The sequence below is a fragment of the Equus asinus genome, chromosome 6 (assembly GCF_041296235.1).
Source record: "Equus asinus isolate D_3611 breed Donkey chromosome 6, EquAss-T2T_v2, whole genome shotgun sequence".
NCBI classification, from domain to species: Eukaryota; Metazoa; Chordata; class Mammalia; order Perissodactyla; family Equidae; genus Equus; species Equus asinus.
The window spans coordinates 33,858,301-33,883,478 of NC_091795.1; positions in this window are offsets into that span (position 1 = coordinate 33,858,301).

Here is a 25,178-nt window from a genome sequence, read left to right on the forward strand (position 1 = left end):
TGTTTCTACCTCCACCTATTGTTCCTTCTTTTGAAGTTGGAAGTAGTTTGGAGTTGAAAATGGAGCCCCCTCCCAAAGCATTGACAATTTCCTGGAGTCACCCATTATAATAAAAAAATAAGATAAATATGTTTAGACCATCTTTCTACAACTGGTTATAAATAAGCTATACCTTTATTGCTTAACACTGGAAAAGAATTAGTGATACCAACCCTGATATCAGTTTCCCCACATTAAACCCAGCATATATGGGGTTAAAACCAAAACACTCGTTCCCTGCTTACTCTCTGGCTTCCTTGCTCCAGAATCCACTCTCCTCCATGGAGACAGACACCATCAAGCACAAGCACCTGGATCATCTCCTCCCTGCAAAGAGATACAGACTGGTGGGAAAGCTGCTGACCAGCAAGGTCACAGGCTCCCTCCTCTCTGCAAGTGTCTCAAGGCCAAAGACAGACTGGTGGGAAAGCTCCGACCAGCAAGGCCATATGCTCCCCCTCCCCTACCTAAAACCCCAAATAAAAACCCTTCCTTTTAGCTTTTTGGGAAGTTTGGGATTTCAGCATTAGCTGACCTCTCTCCTTGCTCAGCACTGTGCAAAAATAAAATTCCTACTTTCTTCCACCACACCCGGTGTCAGAGATTGGCTTGCTGGGCAACAGGTGAGCGAACTCACTTCAGGTTCAGTAACATTAGTGAGAAGTGAGGCTAATTCATTTATGTATTATATATTTTATTGTTCTTTATTAAATTCCAGGAATGAGGATTATAAGAATGACATGCTTGGTTTTTCAAAGTTATTCTTGACTTAAGTAAATCTAACCTCTGTTATAACACCCACTAGAAGTCAGTGGCTAATTACTTCCAATTATTAACTTCCTGTTAGAATAGAAACATTATAAATATCATAAACTCAGTGGCATTACATATACCTTCATTTAGGTCTCCATATGTTTTTCACTCCCTTCACTCTTTATCTTCTTATGGGGTGAAGTGGATAAAAAATACGATTTAGTATAGTTCTCATATCCCTGGCACACAGCTGTTTAAAATAGTTCATGAATCACACTCTGTTTTCAAGGGATTAAAATTCTGTCACAGAGTTGGATTGTAAAGTGTCATTCAGGAGGAGTGGGGAGAAATAAGACCAAGAGGTTTGGTAAGGTATTCTCAAAGAGAAACTGACTTAATGACCCAATTCCCAGGGATAGATAGGGGATATTCTTCTTTCCTTGAAGAACCAAAAGACTGCCCTGTTAATTACTAGGAGTTTGGATGTAAAATGAATTAATATATAGGTAAAGAATCCCAATAGAATATTTGGGTCAAAGAAGCAGTAGTCAAGAATAGTAGAGTGTATATGACTTTCATATTATGAACTGAAACAGTAACCACATGCATCATTTTTTAACCTGAAACTCTGTGCCTTGAGATTGACATTGTTTCCTGGAAGCCTCACTTGGCCAAGCAACTGGGAAATGGGATAAGGTACCTAGAGAGGAAACTGGAGTGGAGCCTGGAGGCAAAAACTCCAAATAACAGTGAGTGCTTATGTCCCCAGAAAATGATTAGCATTTCCTCACCCAGTGAACTGAAAGAACAAAAGTTACTTTTCTTAATGACGATGGAACCTGGGCACTAGAAAATCTGATTAAATAGTTCACAATCAACAGAATGCAACTGGTCAGTTACACAGAAATCATTGGAATTAAAAAGAAATACTTCTTTTTAAGACTGATGACTGAGGAGAGAACTGAAACATTTAAGATATGTAAGTTATCTTTCCATTCCTGTGATGTGAGCCCAAAACAAAGTCCCATCAGTGTATGAGGGTTGTATAAACAAGTCATAAAAATGCATTCATTAGTTACAGGAAAACCACTGAAGAAATTAGTTATCTACGTCCAGGGTATGCTAGGGTAAAGTATAAGGCCCATTCATAACTCTACACATTTTTTCCCAAGAATTTCAAGCACTTGATAGGCTCCACAGCTGGAAGTGAGCAGCTCCTGGTCCTTAGAGGCTGTCATCTCCAGCTACTGTTGAACTGAGCCTCTCTGGCCTAGTGGGCACTGCTAAAGGGCAGATTCAGAGGTGTTGCCACTGGGTTCTTCATCAACATCAAGTTTCCCAAAGGAACTCTTACCACTTCTCTTAAGAAGCAGGGACCCTGCCACAAATCCTTATCTGGGAGGGTGACAATGTTTAAGAAGGATTTTTATCCTGCCTTGTGCAGAAATTCCATTTCACGCTGTGATAATCTAACATAATCCTCCTCAATCATCTGAAAAACAACTGTTCCCCTCTGGAGATGAGAGTGAGATATGAGATAGTCTGATCTTCTCTAGGTGAGAACGGAATTTAGTGTCTTACAGACTCTTAGGGTCATGGTGTCATGTTATTATAAGTATTTGTTTGTTTCTTCATCAGCCTATTGTTCCTACCTTTGAAGTTGCAGATCGTTTGGGGTTGAACTTTCTATGTCCAGAGATCTGTTTGACTGAGAAAATCATGAAAGGGGGTCAGCAAAAAATGGGGAAGCTACGAATGAGGTTTAAGAACCTGGTAGTGGATAACCAGCACCCAAGCGGAAAAGCTTACCCTGATTCAGCTATTTTGGAGTCACTTTAGAGCACTCAGGGGTTGGAAAGCAATCCAGGTTTCCATTGCTAACAGCTCACTCTTCTCAATGCCTTTGGGGCAGGGCAAAGTCCCAAACAAATGCACATTGTCAAGCGGGTCCATGAACGTTCTCAAGAAATCTGTCTCAGTCCTGGAGATTTCAGTTTGAAAATGCTACTTTTTCTAAGCACAGATAGAAACAGCAGCTTTCTCCCATCAAAGAGGAGCTCCTTGTATTAGAATCTCTCCCTCAGGCCTTGTGTTAAGCAATTATTCTTCTCATCCTTTCACTACACACCAGTACCCACACACCCCTGCACAACTGGGAGTGCAACTGAATGCACTTTGAAAAGGGGAGAATACATAAGAGAGGAGGAAATGGTTACAAGGAAACCTTGTTTAAATATTTCAGCTACTGCTTGAAAGCTAACAAGGAACGTTGGGGCTGGAGAGAAGACTGCAGCCTCCTTTTTGCAAGAGGAGAAAAAACGGGGGAAGGTTACTCTACATTTATCTAATGAAGGATGCATTTTTAAGAAATTGCAAAATATTACTTTTGACCTCTCCCTAGTAATATGATTGAGCATGAGATCAGAGGTGTTGGTGAACTTATATGAAGTAATTAGCTCAGCCTTGGGTTGAGAGAACACTAATAGGCAACAGAGAGGAAATTTTTGTGGAGGAATGGAAATAAGATCTAAACACGGGTTTGTACCAGAATGCAGAGAACTGTGAATGAAAGGTCTATACATTTGTGCAACGACTTCAGCACATGAAGAGGAAGCTCTGGGCTCAGATTGGGACCCTGAGACAGGCAGAGAGAACACGGGGTGTGCAGTACAGGACTGCTGTGGGTGCTAGTGGCAAAATCCCAGCTCAAACTGGCTTACGCCAAAAAGGAAATGTGTTGGCTCACCTGACGGAGAAGTATAAGGGATGCAGAATCTGAAACATCTCTTGAAAAGACAGCACCACACACTGGTTAAAGGAAGCACTCTGAAGCCAGACAGTCTGGGATTAAATCCCAGTACTGGTACCTACTTGCTGTGTAATTTGAAGCAAGTCATTAAACCTTTCAGTGAATGTCTCAGTTTCCTTTCCTCTAAAATGGAGATCTTAATAATAACTTTCTCATAGAGTTTTTGAAAGGATCAAGTTCTTATCCAAAGCACTTAGAACTATGCCTGACACATTTGCTGTGTGCACATCAGGACTCTTTCTCTCTCTTCTCTCTTCTCTGCTTTCCTCTAGTTGACTTCATTCTGGAAGGTTCTTCTCATTAGATAGTTGACTCTCAGCTTTCTGCCTGTCCCCGCAGAAACCCCAGGAGAAAGACAGCTTCTTTTTCCCAATAGTTATAAGATATTTGACTTGCTCTGATTGGATTAATTGGTGAGTCACATTCAAACCCTCGGTGGAGAGCTGTGGGGGCGGGGGGGGGGGGGGCGGACGGAGTTGGGGGTGGGGGTGGCCAGAAGGATGGGCAATTCTGACTTGTGCCTGGATCAACTCCCTGCCCTGCAGCTAGGAGTTAGGCTCAACTCTACATAAACTCTGTGGATTAAGTGTAGAGTGGGATGGTTTCTCTAAGGATAATTGAGGTGCAGTTACCGGAAAGAGAGGCAATGGATTCTAGGTAGATGAAAAACAACTGATGTATCCCACAGCTCTGAGAAAAAAAGTCCTGATGTGATTTCACACTGGTTGGGAAGCACTGGGTGAAGAACAAGAAGAGAATTTTAATAATTCTCAACTGAGCCTCGGTTCCTCTTTTGTCAACACTAGAGATGTCAAAATTGTCAAGCTGGTAAAGTTCCTTTGTGATATTCCCATATTTTTCTTTAAATTAATAATTACTACCATTTATTCAGTGCCTGCTGGAGACAGGCATTATGCCACATGTTTTACTTACATATTCTCTAATTCTCTAATCTAACATAAATTTTGCCATCTTTATTTGAAAACAAGTACTTGCCCATCCCCAGCAGTTGGGAGTCAGGATTTAAACTCGGATCTGTCTGAACCCCATGGCCTTACTCTTTCTACCACATCACGAGGCCTCCCTTTGCGTGCCCTTTCTTACTCTGCACCACCCCCCACCCCCAAAGTATGTCACATCTTCTATCACCTCCAGGCAGTCTCACCCTTTTTCCCTGCTCTACTCAGCAAAATTTCCCTCTGTGCTCACCTGTCTTCTGAGAAAAGCCTTGGCCATCAGTCATTTACCATTCAGTGACTGTCCATCTCTATATCTCCTCTTGCAAGGTCCTAGGCATTTGGAACCTCATTTCTCAGCATGGAAGGAAAGGCTTTGCTCCTGGTCAAATGACCTTAGAGATCATCAAGCAGATCAGGGGACAGATTTAGGGTGAAGCATTCCACTAGGCTGATTCCCTACTTCAGTCAGGTAAAAAGCCCTATTTCCTATTGCCGAAAGAGGAATAGCACCCCTATTGGTAAGTCAGGAAGAGGACCTTTAGAAAACTTTTAGCATCTCTGTTTTTGAATAACTGGCAGTTATGGCCATCTATCACCAATGTTCCAACACAGACCCTCTGCTTTAGGCTAGTGAGTCTCTTGAGTGCCCCTTCCATGGTTCCAGCCTCAGCTATATGATACCAGCCTCATTTCTGAGCCCCCACCCCTTCCCTACTTTTCTCCGTATCCTCAGATCTTCTCTCCATTTCCACCTTGTGCGAGAATCTTTCCTCGGTTCCTCCAACTCACGTGGGCCTTCCCCTTCTTCGTGGTCGTGTAATCTGGTTGAAATGCACAACCTAGTCTTTGATTCTACACATCTTTCCTATTTTATAGACTAAATTACATCTAATACAGGACCAGGCTTTTTTCTGTTTTGTTGTCATTTTTATGTGATGTCCCAAAGCACCTAGCCCAGGAATGGGCACATGGCCAACAGTGAATGGGTGGAAAGCTTGTTGATTTTTCTAACACATACAATGCTAGTTTCCTCCCTCTTTTGTTTCTCAGCCTGTGATTGAGTTGGTTGGGGCTTTTCCCTCTGCTTTACTGCTGCTCTCCACCAGCATAAAATCAATTAAGTCTCAGTACCGAGTCTTATCTAAAATATTCTAGTGTCATAAAGCAAGGACCTCTTTTATTGCCCTGTCATTTTTCTATAGAGAACAAACTAAACCTACTATTAGAAAGAAAATGCAATGTACTCTAGAAATTTTCCCAGTATATATATATATATATATAAATCATGAATTCTCAGTTTTCAGAGTTACAGTACAATTGCAGTAGTCCTAAATTTACGCCTCTGAACAGAAGTACAATTCCCAGTTTAATTTACGGTTATTCAATAACAATTAAAACAATACTCTCATCCTTGTAGTTGCAACTGAAAATGATTACATGCTGAAGGCTTCTGGGTGATGATGTTGAGAGGAAGGGTGGCTGTAATCCCTAGTCCACATGGGGTGATTACCCAGACATAGATACTAAAAAGCAGATGGGACCTGAGCCTGCAGAGTAGAAGAGTCCAGGACAAGGAACTGAGTACAGGGGTGGGGGAGAAGGGACAGATTTTAACAGCTGTCACTACCCATGCCACCTCTTTTCACTGGAGCTGAAACAGTAATTGATTTTTGGAGCAGTCCATCTAAGTTTGCTCCAAACACTCGAAAGCCTGTCTGAGATTGCTTCATTGTCTTACTCGCCCGGGAAAAGGCAAAAAAGCAGCAGAAGGTGGAGGAGGAGCGCTGAGTGACTAGAGCAATAGACTGGAGTCATGAGCTGTTCTGAAACTGACATTCTAAATAACCCGAGAGAGTCATTTGGGACTTGACTCACTCTCCCTGATTACACAGCCAGAACGCTAATAGCCCTGATGTGAGTATGCTGGAGTAGGAGGAAGGAAATCCCACTCCTAGTCCTGCCTCTGCTCCTATTTAGCAGTGAAAACAGAGGTAAATCCCTTAATCCCTCTCACCTTCAGTTTCCTCATCTATAAAACTAGGAGATGTGCAGGAGTTGCAAATTTCAGGAAACTCAGTGGATCAAGAATATGAGAAGGGCTTAAAACTATGGCAACTGGGGTGTGCATACCAGGTCTAAAGGCGTTTAGCACTCAAATTCAAGTCTTAGAAATAAACAGCCATATCTGCAGACCTCCAGTTTTTGTCTATAGACTGGATAATCTCATAATCTTTTCCTACCCAGGTATTCTGGAATCCCTGGGAGAGCAAGATATCATGGTCTGACCAACTCACCATGTTCATCCCTGGTTCTGACAAAGCACCTTGGACACGGTAGTTGCAATTTATAATTTGTCGAGTGGCTGGCCATTCTCCTGTGTCCTTTATCTTTACAGAGTGAAGTCATGTTTTATTATTGTTAGGCTGCTCCCTCATTTGACAGTTCTTGGTTTTCATCTGTTTAATCGCTTTTCTTACCATCCATCTAGCTTGCCTTCAGCTAAGCCATTTCTGAGTTGTTGGGAGCACAGTTGTTTACGGTTTTATTTGAAAGGACTGAAACAACTTCAGTAACAACAATCCTTCCATAAGCCAAGACAACACAGCAAAGAAGCCAGCAGTTACCCAGCAGCCCTGGCAGAAAGAGCATCTTTAGCCCTGCTTCGGATCTCCTGCTCTCTCTTTTAAGAAGCAACTCATTCTCTGTCTTGCCCCCCTCTCTTTTCAAATTCCTGGTTCAATAATTCATTCAGCTCAGTGGCTGTTTCTCTTTTTGTCTGCCCTCCCTGCAGTGCTGACCCAAACTCTCAGCTGCTTCCAAGTTATTTCGAGATGGCTCTCTAGATCAAATCCTTGGAGGTGTTGCAGAGCAGAGCAGGAGCTCTCTCACAGGCCAGACTCACATCCTAGACAGGTCCAGGGAAATTTCCCTTATTTACACTCCAGCCACACAAAATGCTCACTCTCTCATTTGGCCTCAAATGCGTGCCAGACGATTGCAATATCCTTTTTCTGTAAAGCCTCAAATGTCTTCCATAGACTCCACCTCAATGGAAAATCTAAAACCCAATCCCAGAGATATTTAGGTGACTCTCTCACACTGTAGGTGAAGAGTGAGTATTATCTATTTTAGAGGTGAGTTCTCGCATATTCTGTGATTGAAAATACATAATACATTTGAAATTGGAGTCCTTAAAGGAATTTTCTTTTAGCACTTTCCTTCACTTAAGGCCAAGAGCAAGCAACAGAGTTGGTTAATCATCTGCTAGATGAAGAAAGTCTCAGAATGGTAGCAGGTCATCCCTTCACTTTGGAGCTTCTCCTTATTGCTACCTGTAAATAACTGTAAATAACTTTTGTGCAAGTACATTATGTTTAGCATGCTGCTAAGGACCTAGGAAACCTGCTCCCTTCCCAAGATTTATTGAAAATCAATACACATGGAAAACATTTTAGGAAAGGAAGATGGCTCTGAGGGTGGGAGGAGTGGGGATCTTTTAAAGCAGAGCATAGGGAATCACAGCTGGACCACCAAGGATGGGTGAATTTGAATGGAGGGAGGCAGGCATTGATTAAGCAGAAAAAAGGATTTCATTTTCATAAGAGGACTGATCTGCCTCTAGGAAGGGTGTGTGTTGAGACCAAATGGCAATGCAATAAGTTCTAACATGTAGGAGGAGATATGTTTAGGATAACTTCAAAGGCTAGGCAAAGCACCTAAGATCTGATGCGGTAGGCAGAAACTGATGAAATACCCTGAAGACAGCAGTAATGTTATGAGGGAATAGTTGTTTACAGTTGGAAGTGGGCCTACTTTTGGTACTTGAAACATGGCAAATTGGATCCATATTAACGTTCTTCTCCTCCTGTCCCCCACCACTTGATTTTCAAAATTGAGGACAAGGGAAATTGTGTGATCACCACCCTATTGAATTTAAAAAAAATTTTTTTTTCTTATTAGATAAGAGTAGTCATATTAATGAAAACAAGATGTTCCTTAGGATTTTCAGTTTCTAGGTAACCACTTCATACTCTGAATGGCATACGGTCATGTCCTCTGACTTTGGAGTTAGGAGGACTCTTTTCTTACTGACATGGCCTTTTGTAATCCACACCATAGTTGGGTTTTTATAGTCTTTTAATCCCAGTCTCAATATTTCCATCTATAAATGGGGTTAAGTATGCTGACCTTTCAAAGCATTGTGAAGAATCAATGAGATAAGCATATGAATGTATTTTACCCAATGCAAAAGATCATACTGTTAGGTCACTTCCAACCTTGCCTCAGAAAATTGAAGAGAGGTCTCCCTCTGTGCGAACCTACATGTCTTGTACAGTGGGAAATGTAAGAATACAAGTAAACAGCAGCTGAATCATGGTCTGGTGCTCTCTCTGCTGAGTCATTCAGCTCTGTAATGTTAGAGAGTGCACAGAATCAGGTGTGTAGAGGTAGTGCCCCCCGTCCCATGCTATTACATCAAAGGAAGTATCTTAGGTAGTGTTTCCTCCAAGCCCATCCTGATAAATTGACTGGCACGCTAGGCTGTTTATTTGGGATGTAATCTCACAAAGCGCAAGTAAGGGCATGGGGAAAGTGAACCATGAAAGGAAGAAAATCAATAAAGGATGCATTAATGAGTAAGTCCCCACTGTGGAAAATTAAGGCTCATTGCTGCTGGGCCCCTTTCATGTGTCTGTAGAATGTGTTTCAGTATCTTCATCTGGTGATGGGAAGCTGAGACATTTATGCACCAATTCCAGTTTCTCGTTTGTTAACAATTACTCCTGGAGGTGAGATGTCTCCAGTCATTCTGGGCAACCACGATTACTGACCATCTCTCATTCACAGCTGTAGTGCAAAGCCCTTAAAGAGAACACAGACCTTGAAGGGGAGGCTGTCCACATGTGTAGACACTCACCTTGGCTGTAGACGAATTCAGAGGTGGGATGAGGGGACATGAGACATCGACAGCTTCTGGTACAGGAAGTATGATTTGTTTAAGAACAGGAGGCAGCATTATCACAGAGAAAAAAGTTATTCACAAAGAAGTTAATTAAAGCAAGTTTTGTTACAAATGTTCTGAATGGGTGGTGAGATTAAGAAATAATATTTTGGCTATGGAACCTAGCAGCTACTAACATACTGACTTCAGCTTGCTCAAGGTTCCACTGGAAACGAAGACTCGATAAAGAACGCTCTCTCATACCTAAAGTTTAAGTCTCTCTCAAAAATGAAACTGACTGGCTCAGTGAAAATTATGCCTTGCAGTTCCTAACTACGAGCTAGAATTTGTAATTTCACACAAATAAAAGACGTGCAAATTCCAAATTGTGTCAAAACTTTAAACAGACACCTTTTAGATGATCAGCAATAAGACAAGGGAAAGAAAATAGAATGTTTCACATACATTCCTGAAAGAACGGGAAGAAAGTTCAAAATATTTGCATTTCCAAGGGCACGAAAAGTAAAGAATAAGAAAAATGCCTCAGATCTAGAGGAAAACTCACAAGAATTCTTTCACAAAGTCATAGGACCCAAATCTAAGTAACCCAAAGTAGCTGATCTAAAATGTGGGCTCCTTTACATAATAACCAAAGACAGTGTGTTAACCTTAATTACATCCTGAATTAGACGGTGTATAGGACACTTTAAAGGAAGAAAGGAAAGAAGGGAGGGAGAGAGAGTCAGAAAGCCAAACAGACAATAAGAGAAAGCTCTTAGAGGGCAGTAACTACGTTTTATGACCATGCCTTACCCTTAAGAGCATATATGTCTCACATTTTAAGTATCAAGCTAATTAATTAAATGACTTAAACATTGATTGACTGTCTAATTAATTACTTAACTACTTGACCTAAACATCCATTCAGACAAAATAATCATAGTAACAGTTCTGTCTAAACACTGCATGATTTTGTCAAGGTCAATGTCTGGAAGTTATCCCAAATCAAGTTCTTAGTACACATTGCAGAGTTTGCAGTGGCCCCGAAGATAAAAGAATCATCTGAACTTTTCTCAGTTGGTACATTCTTTTCCAGTTGACATTGGGCTCAATTCCTGGCCAAAGTTTCCAAAGTTAGATTGAACTAATAACATTGGGACCAAACTTTCCAATTACCAACTTGCTGATGTGGTAACTGATGCATCTAAAATCAACTTCAGTACACACATGTGCCTGTCCACACTTTCACTGGGGACATGACACGGATGTCAAAGTCTGTCTTCAAGCCAGAATGTGAAGAAGCACATGCTTACAGATTATATATGGATTTCAAAGTCCAGTGTAACTTCTGTCTCTTCTCTCCCTGCCCTTCCATTTAGAACCATTTATGAATCCAGGAAGCTCTGCTTTTGTCATATCTCTTGGCTGCTAAAACTAAAGTAATAAGAAACAGGATGTGCTACGGTGTAATTATTCTTTATAGGAAACTCTCCTGAAAAGAAGTAAAATTTACTAAAATGTTCTAATTTTTTTCCTTAATATCATGACTACATTAATATTTTAAGTACTCCAAATTATCTACGTGTGAGTGAACTTCTTTAGCCTTTGTAAATTTTTGATCTATTTGATATTCAACAAAAACAAGTAAAGCTGATAAAACCGTCTAGTCATTTGAAAGGATATTTTTCAGGACAAGCAAATTTGACAAAATGCAAAAGCTGTCTTTAATCATAATAGTATAGAGCCAGAAAATGACTTCAATTTCTTTAGAGCACGGGTTGGCAAATAAGAGCTGGCTGGACAAATCTGATTTGATGCCCGATTTTGCAAATAAAGTTTTATTGGAACATAGCCATACCCACTTATTTACATATTGTCTATTGCTGCTTCCTGGCTACAATGTAGGGTTGAGTAGTTGCAATGGAAACCGTATGAACTAGGTAGCCTAAAATATTTACTATCTGGCACTCTCCAGAGAAAGTTTGCCAACACTGCTCTAGACTGTTGTGGTAGCCACTAACCACCTGTGACTACAAAGGAACTGAAGATTTAATTGAATTGAGATATAAAATATAAAGGTTCTTCAAAGAAACAAAATCAATAATATAGAAAGTAGAAAATATAAAGGTTTTCCAGAGAAATAGAATCAAAAGTAGATAGACTACTGATTCTTTTTCTTTCAAGAACCTTAATATTTAAGGTTCATTTCAAATTGAATTTATATAGATGTAGATAGATCATTAGAAAGAGAAATCTATCAATTGATTGATCGATCATCCATCTATCTATCTATACAGAGAAAGAGTGAGAAAGAAAGAGATTTATTATAAGGGACTGGCTCGCATGATTATAGAGGTTAACAAGTCCAAATATGCTGTGTGGCTGGCAGGCTAGAGACCCAGGCAAGCCAATGAAATTCCAATTTGAAGGTTGGCAACCTGGAGACACAGAAGAACTGACGGTGCAGATGAAGTTCAAAAGCAGAAGTTGGAGGAAGGGGGCCATAGAGCAAGGAATGCTTCTAGAAGCTGAAAATGACCCTTAGCTGAAAACCAGCAAGGAAATGGAACTTCATTCCTATAGACGCATGGCACTGAATTCTTCTGAAAGCTGAGGTGAGCTTGGAAGTGGATTCATCGTCAGAGCCTCCAGAAAAGAACATAGCACTGCCAAAACCTTGATTTCGACCTTTTGAAACCTGGAGAAGAAAACCAGAGAACCACTTTGAGCCCGGACTTCTGACCAACAGAACTGTGAGATAACAAGTAAGTGGTGCTTTATACTGCTAAATTTGTGGTGCTGTGTCAACAATTGCAGAAATTAACACAATATAGAAAGCTTCTCTCTCCCTCTTGCCCCATGGTAACAATTCCCATTCATCCCTGCCTGAGAAAACCACTGTTTTGCTTTTGTCAGTACAGGTTCATTTTAATTTTACTAGACTTACACATCAATGAAGTTGCACAGTGTGTATCCTTTAGTGTTTGTCTTCTGTTGCTCAGCATTTTTAAAAGTTATCCATTTATCATATATATAGCAGTAAATCATTTCTTTTTATTGCTGAATAGCATTTTACTGTATTATATCACAATTTGTGTACCGGTTGATGAACATTTGGGTTGTTTTCAGTTTTTGATTCTTTTTTTGAATGAATTTGCAATAAGCGTTCACTATAAGTGTTTTTGCGGACATTAAGGCATCCTATTTCTTGGGGAAATATCTAGGAGTGGAAGTGCTATATCATTTAGTTAACTTTTTTTTTTTTTTTGAGGAAGATTAGCCCTGAGCTAACTGCTGCCAATCCTCTTTCCACTGAGGAAGACTGATCCTGAGCTAACATCCGTGTCCATCTTACTCTACTTTATAAGTGGGACGCCTACCACAGCATGGCTTGCCAAGCGGTGCCATGTCCACACCCGGGATCCGAACCAGCAAACCCTGGGCCGCCGAAGCGGAACGTGAGAACTTAACTTCTGCGCCACGGGGCCAGCCGTCATTTAGTTAACTTTTAAGTAAGTGCCACACTAATTTCCAGAATGGTTGTACCATTTCACACTGCCATCAGCAATGCATTGATAGTTCCAGTTGCTCTATATCCTCGCCAACACCTGGTACAATTGATCTTATTTTCAGTTTTACTATGTAGTGGGTACTAGAAAAATACAAATGATTTCAAATTTACATGGTTTTGATGACTAATGATGTTGAGTAGCTTTTCTTGTGCACATTGGCCTCCCTTAAATGTTCTTTTGTAAAATGTCTATTGATTTGTTTCTCATTGTTAAGATGTAGGACTTCCTGATGTATTCAAAATAGCATCTTTTGCCAGTTATATCTATTGAAAGAATTTTCTTTCAGTCTGTTTTTGTTGCTTTATTTTTCTTAATGATGTTCTTGATGAGTAGATTTTAAAAAGGAAATATTAGTGCCATTTATCATGTTTTTGTTTCTTTGTTCTTTGTTAATACTTTTTGTGTCCTAAGAAATGTTTGCCTTTGCCAAGGTTGCAAAGATTTTCAACTATATTTGCTTATAGAGACTGTACAACTTTAGTTTTTCTATTTAGCTCTAGGATCAATTTTAAGTTAATTGTGTGATTAGAGTGAAATAAGTGTCAAGGTTCCTTTTCTTTTTCTTTTTCCTGGGAGTACTACTTGTTCTTTCACCACTTGTTGAAAAGACTCTCTTTTCCCATTTAAGTAATTTGGCACATTTTTTAAGAAAAGAATTCATCATAAAAGTGCGATTATATTTCAGCATTCTTCATTACATTGATTTATATGTTTATTCTTACAACAATACACCATTTACTGTAGCATTGTAATAAGTCGGAAATTAGGTCCTGTAGGTCCCACTTTTTTTCACTTTTGTCAAGATTATTTTGTCTATTTTAAGTCCCTTTTTCCATATACATTTTAGAATCCTATTTCCAATTTCTATAAAACCTGCTGGCATTTTGATAGGGATTCTGCTGAGTCTATAGATTAATTGCGGAAGATTTAATATTTTTACTGTCTTGAATCTAGTCCATGAATGTGTCTCTATTTAGAACTTCTTTAATTTGTTCAGCAATATTTTGAAGGGTTTTTTTGTATAGGTATTACACATATTTTGTTTAATTTGTCCGTAAGTATTGCAGTTTGGGGCTTTTTAATCTCATTTTCCAAATACTCATTTATAGCAATTAGAAATTTAGTTTCTTTTTTTCTATAAGCCATATATCATTGCAATTTATTAAATTTACTTATTATATCTAGTACTTTGGGAGATTGCTTAGAGTTTTCTATATACATAATCATTTAACTGCAAAGAGAATATTTTACTACTTCCGTTCACAAATGAATGTTGACCTTAATTTCTTTGTCATGCCTTATGTCACTGGCTAAGACATCCAGTATAACGTTGAATTAAAGTAATGAGAAGGAAATCCTTGCATTATTCCCAATTTTAGAGAAAAACTTTTAGTTTTTCAACATCAACCATGATGGTGGCTGTTAAGTCCTTTTAGATAAGCTTTACCAGGTTGAGGAATTTCACTTCCATTCCTAGTTTGCAAAAAGATTGTATCATGAATGGATATTAATTTTTGTCAAATGCCTATCAAATAATTGCGTGGTTCTTTGCTTCTTTGTTTTCTTTTATGGTGAGCTGCATTAATTTACCAAATGTTAATTGAACATTGAATTCCTGAGATAAGCCCTGGTTTATGATGTATTTTCCTTTTTTTACATATTGCTGGATTTGATTGTTTTCTTAAAAATTTTTGTGTCCGTGCTGAAGAGGATTTTGATTTGCAATTTTCTTTGATTGACTTTATAGATTTCAGTACCAATATAATGCTGGCCTCTTAAAATGAATTAGAAAGTGTTCCCATCTCTTTTATTTTCTCAAAGAATTTATGTAGGATTGGTATAATTTTGTGCTTAACTGTTTAATAGAATTCACCAGTGAAGCTTTCTGGACTTGGAGTATTCTTTATTGTTTCATATAGTAGGATTCTGATTTTTGTAAAAAATTTGTTTCTTATGTCAGTTTCAGTAATTGCTGTTTTTTAAAGAATTTTGCCCTTGTTAGCAAAATTGTTGATTGATTAATGTAGCCGTCCCTGACACAGGAAGGGTTAATAATCACTGGAAAAAGCTTGCAACAAACTGTGACCCGGAGGTGAGAAGGCCGGTTAGCCAGTGACGGGTAAGACCCCCTGGGGGGGCTACCTAAGACGGGCGGGGGGCACAGATGGAGAAACAATATCGATATCAGGAGCAAGAGGGACCGTTGCCTAAGAGACCTTGCCTGCTCCGAGATAAAAATATATGAGCACAGCAATAACATGATAATATCAAAAGAGACACCCAGGGAGGGCTCCTTGAGAAATCACTAAGAATTCTTGGCATTCGCTAATTATTTCATCCAGAACACCTGTGTATGTCTAACAGATGTAAGCTATGTATATATTGAAACGCTGGTTACGATAAACTCAGAGTGGTCATCAGCCCTCTCCGCATCTATCCTGGTGTGTACATTGGATCGCAACACCGACAATTAGCGTTAATTTTTTTTGAATGGTGTTATCATTTTAATATTTGTAGGATCTGTGACGATGCCCCTATTTCATTAGGGACATTAGTAATTTTTTTCTTTCTTTTATTCACTGTATAAGTCTAGCTACAGTTTAATCTATGGTGGTTTTTTTTTTCCAAATAACCAGCTTTTGGATATCTTTTTTACTCTAATTGTGTATGTGTTTAATTTCATTGATTTCTGATTTCATGTTTCTTTTCTGCTGCTTACTTTGAATTTAATATTCTAACCTTTTCCTCCTTCTTCACATGGAAATTTAAGTCAATTATTTTAAGCCTTCTTTCCAAATGTATTTGTAGATATAAATTTTCTTCTGTGCATTGCTTGAATTGCATCACATAAACTTTTATGTTATATATCATTAAGATCAATAGAAAAAATATTTTTATTTCCTTGCAAGTTTTTCTTTAACCCATAAGTTATCTGGGAGTGTGTTTTTTTTAATTTCCAAATATTTGGTGACTTTTCAGATATCTATTTTATTTATTTCTACTTTAATTTGCATGTGATAAGAAAACATACTTTGTATGCTCTCTTTTAACTTTATGGGCTCTTTTTTTATAAGCCAGAATGTGGTTTAATTTGATGAATATTCCACGTGCACTTGAAAAGCATCAAAATTCTGTAGTTGTTTTGTAGGATGCTCTATAAATGTCAGTTGGGTAGTTGATTGGTAGCATTGTTCAATTCTTGTATATCCTTACTGATTTTCATTCATTTTTTTCTATCAATTACTGAAAGAAATATTAAATTATTTAACTACAGTTGAGGGTTTCTCAACTTCTTGTTTTAGTTCTATCAGTTTTTCAAGAATTTTGAAGCTCTGTAATTGAGAGCATACATATTTAGGGTTTTTTTCCTTTCTGAATTAATCCTTTTCATATTACTAAATGTTCTTTTTTTATTCCTGTTAACATTCTTTATTCTGAAATCTTCTCATATTAATATAGCCTTTCTAGTTTTTTTTTTTAAGTTAGGGTTAGCATGATATATAAATATAAATATATATATATATTTTAATCCTTTTACTTTTCACCTACTTGCAAATTTATATTTAAAACAAAGTGAATTTAGTTGTGTCTTTTTTCCTCTGGTTTATTTGACCATTTACTTGGACTATATAGACTACATTTAATGTAATTCATTGATATGCTTTTGTCTAAGCCTACTATCTTCCTCTTCACTTTCTGTTTGTCTCATCTGGGGTTTTTTTGTTTTATATTCTCTTGCCTTTTTTTTTAATCAATTGAGCATTTTTATATTTCATTTCCTTTCCTTAAAATATTTTTTTTAAAGATTGGCACCTGAGCTAACAACTGTTGCCAACCTTTTTTTTTTTTTCTGCTTTATCTATCCAACCCCCCCCGCCCCCCACCCCCCACCCCCCACCCCGTACATAGTTGTATATCTTAGTTGCAGGTCCTTCCAGTTGTGGGATGTGGGATGCCACCTCAACGTGGCCTGATGAGCGGTGCCATGTCCGCGCCCAGGATGCGAACCCTGGGCCGCTGCAACAGAGCGCCCGAACTTAACCACTCGGCCACGGAGCTGGCCCCTCTCCTTAAAATTTTTCAGTGGTTGCCCAGGGTTTACAAAATACGCTGTTAACTTATCACCGTCTGCCTTGACTATTATTCCACTTTCTACATAGTCTAGGAAACGTTATGTACATTTCCATTTTTCCCATACTTATTCCTATTGTTGTCACACATCTTACTTCTCTATATGTTATAAACCCCTTGATGCATTATTATTGCTTTACGTATTCACTTATATTTTACTATTTTATTAAATCAGAAAAATTTCTATAATTGCTCATATTTATAGCACTTCTAGTGTTCTCCTTCTTTTGCAAAAATCTAAATTTCCATTGGCTAACATGTCTTTCAACATGGAAAAAAATTTTTAGCATTCTTATAGTCCAGAATTACTGGTGATAGAATCCCTCAGATTTTTTTTTTTTTTGTATATTATTTAGCAAAAACTCAATGTGAACTCTGTGCATATTTCCAGAGCTCTTTCTCTGTATAGTCCTCTTCTCCAATACTATGCCCTGTGAAGTCTAGCTACTTTAGCTCCCTCAAACTTGGATCTTTTCCTCCTCAGCTCAACAGGCTCACTATACTCTGACTGGGTCACCCCTCCCTGCACCTAAATTGAGGACGAACCACCAGCCATAAAGCCAGGGTTCACCTCTTTTTTTTCCCCCTTCTTTCAGGGATCATGGTACTGAGCTGACTGTTGTCCAATGTCTGCTTCATTTGTCCAGTTTTCTACTTGTTTTCAATAGGTAGGCAAGTTCTATGCTAGGAACTCTACCAGAGCCAGAAATGGAAACTTCTATAGGTCACTTTCAAAATTTATTTCCAAATACCACCTGCTCTGTTTTTTTATGTTAATGGTTAATTACATCTAGGAGAGAACAATTTTTGTGTCTTATTTGTAGAACAGCACTATGAATAAGCATTTCTGAAAACTCAGAATATTTTTTTTAGTTCCAGTATATTCTTGAGTTCAAGCATCTGTACAGTTTTAGATATAATGGGATGAAGTGATTAAGTGAGAAAGAGAGGAGTAGGTGAGGTGAGAAACTTCAATGAGTTTACACATATAGCTACGAGATTCATATTTCTTACACAGTGGTTAATGTATTCTGTGCTTATTGATTTGCTTGACCAGTACTTACGTAAGGGGCATAACAAATACAACAGCCAAGAAAACAATATATCATTGTGTCATCTATTTATGCAAAGACCCCAGATGTAGAGCTTGTGACAAAGTAAGCATACTGAAATAGAAATCTACTGTGTCAAGTATTTTATAGCCTGTTGCTCCAGTGCATGCACAGGTTGTTTACTCCTGTATAAAGTTTAACGGTGTTGTACAATTTTGAACAGGTCTACACATTACATTTTTATTTAAAATACCCCTTCCTGGAATTCCAAAAGTAACCGCCTAAGTGTAAGTTGAGAGAAAATGAAGCTTAATACTCAAACATATGTAACAGTAGTTTAAGAAAAGATTTCACAGCAAACTACACGTGAGTTAATTGTTGATGTGAGCACCAAGAAAAGCTTGAACAATCTATAGAAATAAAATAGCTACAATGAAGAAGATGATATTCCTCTTCTATTATTTTCTTGTCAAAACCATATCCAGATAATTTTTTTGATGCCTCAGTTTTAACAGGGATATATTGAAATTGAATATTTTTTTGAGGTGAGAGAGATGAAGAGGTTGAGGAATCTAGAAATCATGTCTTGTAATCTGGGCTAGACTGGGTCATGAGGATTAACTAGACTGAGTAATAAAAATTTTCTGGCTTTTTAAAGGGAATTTTGTTAAATAGTGTTTAATCTTAATTCAGAGCGTAGTCTGAGCACTACAGGGAAGAAAAGTAAAGAATCAGGGCCTCTAGTGACAGCTCTCTACCCGTATACCATTTTCTCAAGCAACTAAACCCTGGCCCTAAACTTGCATACACCATTCAGCGAAACAAAAGTCATGTGCATAACCAGTCTTAGAAGTTAATATAGGAGTAACTTATTTTTGTTCAAGGTTTCCTCTTGGGAGAGTGTCTCAGACTGCCTCACTAGTCCATCCTAAGCAACATATCAAAGCATTCCATCCAATCAGATAGAGTACTATCTATGAGAGAGAGTCTAGCAAATAAAAAGTTTCCCTATCTCATCATATATTTGATGTCTTTTCAGTGTCTTTTATAGATTAGGAATATGAGTTGGCACCTAGTCTCTTACTCATTTAAGTACTCCTGAAGGGGAATAATTGAAAAAATTAGAAGCTTTTGGTTAAAAAATAACATTTTATCCTATCAGAAAATGCATCGTAACATTCTTCAAATACTTTAAGTTACTCTGGCAAGACTGGAAGACAGTTTTTACATGTAACCCCAAGGTTTAAAAATAAGGTCAGTGTGAAGATAGATTCTGACTCCCAGAAAACCTCAAATGTAAGAATCAAGGTTTTACAGAATCACAGAAAGATATTTTCACAGTTGTCCATCCTATGGAACTAGCTATCATTCAGATCCATACTACCTCAGAAATCTTGATCTCCAATACCTGGTTTAGAACATTTTGCTAGCTGTTGTAACAGATAAACTGCACATCTCAGTTACTTAAAACAGTACTAGTTTTTGACTTGAGAAAATTCCAAAACAGGTGATTGACTAGGCTAAAAGAAGAAACTGTACTCTGCTCTGTGGATTCTTTCAGGGACATGGGCATTTGTGATTCCACTTAAAAAGCGAACACAGCATTTTATGGATAGGTCGACAGCTTTATCGTGCCCTATTATCTGCCCAGCTTCTTGTCCTTCCATCTCTTGCTTTCTTCTCCTCAGTCATTCTTTAACAGCATAAACCTCCCTGATTCCTGTAATTCTTCACTTTCTTGTAACCTTTCTGGACTTTCCAGGGCTCTCTTTTTTCCCTACTAGTTTGGATACAACATTTATCACTTGAGCCATTCTCCCCCAGCACATTATTCTTGCACACCTATCTTTATTCCCCAGTGATCTATATATCTTAATTTTGGATTAAAAATAAGGACTATCTTAATTAAGCATTGTAGGATAAACAAAATAATATACCAAACAAATTCTTGGTCTCCATCTTATCACTCATTGCACTTGATGGAGGTAAGTTTCATCTCCATTTCCCTCACTGACTTTCCTGACATTTCACAGCTCACTTTAATCTTCCATATACCCACCATTCTCTTCATCTCAGGAAAGTACCATATCTGAAACTCAAGCAATTACAACTACATGTGATGATTTTCCTCAATCCCCTGCATCTCCATTTACTAATTTACACACACATTCTCAAACTTATCTATCACTTAAATTGGAGATTAGATTGGATGTCTCTCTATTCGAAGTCAACACTTATTCTGGTATGCAAAAATCTCAAAACCTTACATTTCCTTTAGGATTATTTCACGTCCTTACCCTTTCTTCATCCCAGTCTTAATCCTCAGGCTTTTTGCCTAATAACTATAAACTATACTCAAGTTTTTCCTTCATAAAAACCTTCCTTCCACTGATCAATCTTGCATTCTCATTTCCCTCTGATTCAAATGTCTCAGAAAAGTTGTCCATGTTTACTTTCTCATTTATTCTTATAGTCATGCTTCAATCCCCTGTTATCTGGCTGTCATCTTTACCACTCTAGTTAATAGGTAATATCTCCTGTGTATATCTAATTTGATGGGAAGAGTAGAGGTCCAAGAGCTATGCATCAGATAGTTCCAAGATGGTACAATTTCTAAAATGACTACCAGATTTGAAAACTAGAAGATAATGAGTGATCATGTATTTCTGACATTCTTATTAAAACTCTAAAGAACATTCTCATTTTAAAGATGGAAAGGAATTCATTAACTTTGGAAGTTTGGAAGCCATTGTGCTAATAATGGAAGCTGTTTAAAAAATGTATTGGGACTTCTGGGAAGATGGAGTAGATATTTTTCTCTGTTAGTCCCACTAAGTACAACTAAAAACCCTGGTTATTATATATAAAATAAACTTAAGAGGACTCTGAAAGGTGGCAGAATAAGGCAGATTAGCTATAATCCTGGGACCAGAAGAATGAGGTAATTAATTCCCTGGGTTTTCTTTTTGCCTTATATATCCCACAATTTGAGTTGAAATAGCTAGCAAACTGTAAATACTAATAGGTGCAGACAGGAAAACAATAACAACAGCAAAAACCTGTTCTCTCTATCCAAAGGACCAGGAAAAGGCAAGATAGAAAGACATAAAATTAATAGATATTTACCAGTCTACTTCAGCCAAACACTACAGAAAACACGGAGCTAATACACATCAACAAAAGTCAAGTGAGGAAACAAGTTTTCTACTCTTGAGAGACTGTAACAATGTACCCCAATATCCCTCCTGGAGTGGTGTCAAAGAAAGCTGAATAAGGAATCAAGACATTCATTTACCATAACCAATTACAAGTACCCGTTTTACCCCCAGCAATGTCAGTGGAGACCATGTGGGAAGCCTGGACTTCCACCCCTACTTGGCAGAAGAGAAACATCCCGTCTCTCATCACTGAGGTGGTATTAGAGGAGGTATATTGGAGAGCCAGGGCTTTCACCATCACTGAATGATAATGAAAATATCCCCATTGTAGTGCTAGTAGAGACTATATGCAAAGCCAGAAGTCCCATCTCCCTCAGCAGTAGTGAAGAACCCCCTCCAAGTGTCAACAATGGCCAAGTATAGAACATAGATTTATATATACACACGGCAATAACAAGGCAGTGCCCTGTCCCTTTTGCTCTGCCAGAGTGGTATCAGAGAAAGCTGGCTAATAAAAGGATTAAAGAGGATCTACAGTCACAATATATAACCAAAAAATGTCCAATTTTCAATCAAAAATCATTTGGCATGCCAAGAACCAGGAAGATCTCAAATTGAATGAGGGATAGGGAGGGAAGAGACAATTAATGCCAATATCGAGAAGGAAACATGTCAGAATTCTGTGACAAAGATTTTAAAGTTGCATGATAAAAATACTTCAATGAGTAATTAAAAACTATTTAAACAGATGAAAAATTAGAAAACCTCAGTAAAGAAGTGAAAAATCCCAGAAAATGAATAGGACATCCAAAGAAAGACCAAATTGAAATTTTAGAGTGAAGAAATATAGTAATCAAAATAAAAAACTCAGCAAATGGGCTCAACAGCAGAATGAAGGGGTCAGGGGCAAAAATCAGTGAGATGGAAGATATAATGAGAGAAATGACACATGCTGAACAAGAGACAGAAAATAGGCTGAATAAAAATTGATATCAAGGATCTATGAAACTATAACAGAAGATGCAATAACATTCATGTCATCAAAGTACTGGAAGGAGAGGATAAAAAGATGGGACTAAAATATATGCAAAGAAATAATTGCTGAAATTTTCCTAAAATTGGCAGAAGACATAAATCTACAGATTTAAGGAGCTAAGCAAAAACATATTTATTAACAAATAAGATAATGGCAAATGAATCAGTGTCAAGACACATCATAATAAAACTTCTGAAAATTAAAACAGACAGCTTTGAAGACAACCAGAGACAAATGATACCTTATGTTTAGGGGAAAAAAATTATATGACAATGAATCACAAACCTTGGAACCCAGAAGAAAGTGAATTAATGTTTTTCAAATGTTGAAAAAAATGAACTCTTAACCCAGAATCCTGTATCCAGTTAAAATATTCTTCAAGAATGAAACAACAATCAACACATTCTCAGATGAAGGAAAACTAAGAGAATTTTTCAGCAGCAGACCTACCCTAAAAGAGCAGCTAAAGGAAGTTCTCAATATAGAAAGAAAACAATAAAAGAATGAACTCTTGGAACATCAGGGAGAAATAAACAACACAATAAGTAAAAAAAGGTAAATATAATAGGTTTTTCTTCTTCTATTGGTTTTCTAAATTGTTTGACAGTAGAAGATAAAGTACAAAACTTTCTGATTTGATTCTAAATGTATGTTAAGGAACTATTTAAGATGATCATATTATAAATAGAGGATCAAGAATTGTAAAAGAAGATAAAGTTTCTCTATTTGACTCAACTAGTAGATGATGATACCGATAGTCTGTGCAAAGTTATGTATATATAATGTAATACTTTTATAAACCATTACAACTGGATTAAGAAATGCTGTAGGTAAATCAGAATGTAATTCTAGAAAACATTCAATTAACACAGAGGAAGGCAGGAAAAAGAAAACAGAAATTTAAGAAAAAACAAGAAAACAAGCATGAAACTAACTAAATAAACTTAATAAAATGGTAGACATGCATCAACATATAAATAATTACAATAAATATGACTGGTATAAATATACAAATTAAAAGGCAGAATGGATTGAAAACCAGAAATATGCTATCTAAAATTATAAATATGATATAGGTAGATTAAAAATTAAAGGATAAAAAATATATCGTGAATATTAATAAAAGGAAAGCAGGAGCAGCTAGATTAACATCAGATAAAATGGACATCAGAGCAAAGGAAATGATATGAGACAGAGAAGGAAATTTTATAATGATAAAAGGTCCATCCCACAAGAGGATATAACAAATTTAAATCAGCGTGTACCAAACAACAGAGCTCCAAATTGGGTGAAGCAGAAACTGATTGAACTGAAATGAATATAAATTCACAATCATGGTTTGAGATGTTGACATCACTCTCAGAGCAATTGGCAGAAGAGCTAGATAGAAAATTAGGAAAGTTATAGAACTCAATAAAACAGTCAACCAACAAAATCCAATAGGCATTTATAGAACACTCCACCCTGATACCAAAAAATGAATATACAATATTTTCAAGTGACCACAGAACATATACTAAGATAGATGATTTCGACTCATAAAATAAACTTCAATAAATATAAAATAAACATGTGGTGTGTGTTCTCCAATCACAATGGAAACAAACTAGAGATAATAAAAAGATAACAGGAAAATCTTCAAATACTTCAAAACTATAAACAATCCACTACTAAATAATCCATAGATCATGAGGAAGTCTCAAGGAGAATTTAAAAAATTACATTGAAATAAATAAAATTGAAAATACAACATAGAATTTGTGCAGCAGAACTGAAGTTGTGTTGAGAGGTAAATTTACAACACTAAATGAGCATATTGGAAAAGTGGAATGATCTCAAATCAATAACCTAGGATTCCACCTCAAAAACCTAGAAAAAGAAGGCAAAATAACACCAAGGCAGGCAGAAAGAATAAATAATAAAGATAAGAGCAGAAATCGATGAAATTAAAAATTGAATCAGCTCTCACTGTCTGCAGATCACTAGGGAGCTTGAACCTGGACTGAATTACACTGGACCATGATGAGGCGGTGGTACTGTATGAAGCCTTGAGCCACAGGGACTGTGCCCTGAGGTGCTTGGGTTGGTCACATCTGCATTTGATAAGGAAACTCAGATGCTGCTGACAGTCGTGGAAGAGAAAAATTTTCACATGACCATTTCACATTAACCTTGGGTTGACAATGAGTACAATATCAAGGATGTGCTCATCTGATGGGGAGCACTCTGAAGTAATCTTCTCACAAAGGCCTCTCCTTGGTCACAATGGGCATTTCTCCTCTGGGCACACCCTGTCCTGTAAATGGTACATCATTGCAGTGAGGGCTGTGGTTTCAGAGCTACTCTTTCACAGTGTTTTAGCAATATGATTGTGGAATGTGATTCAGTGTGTATGTGCTGTTTGTGCTTATGTCCTCTATCCCACATCTTTAAAATTCAAATCCTATCTTGCAATAAATAGATAAACACTTTACAGGGGGGAGAAAAGGAAGAAAGAAATAGAGAAAGTAAAAGTAAAAAGCTAGTTCTTTGAAATGATCAATAATATCAAAATCCTCTAGGATGACTGACAAAATAAAATGACAAAATGTAAAAACTACCAATATCAGCAATGAAATGAGACATTACTATAGACCCTGAAGACATCAAATGGAGGATAATGGAATACTACAGGAAATTCTCCACAAATATATTTGGCAACTTAGATAAAGGACTGTATCCTAGAAA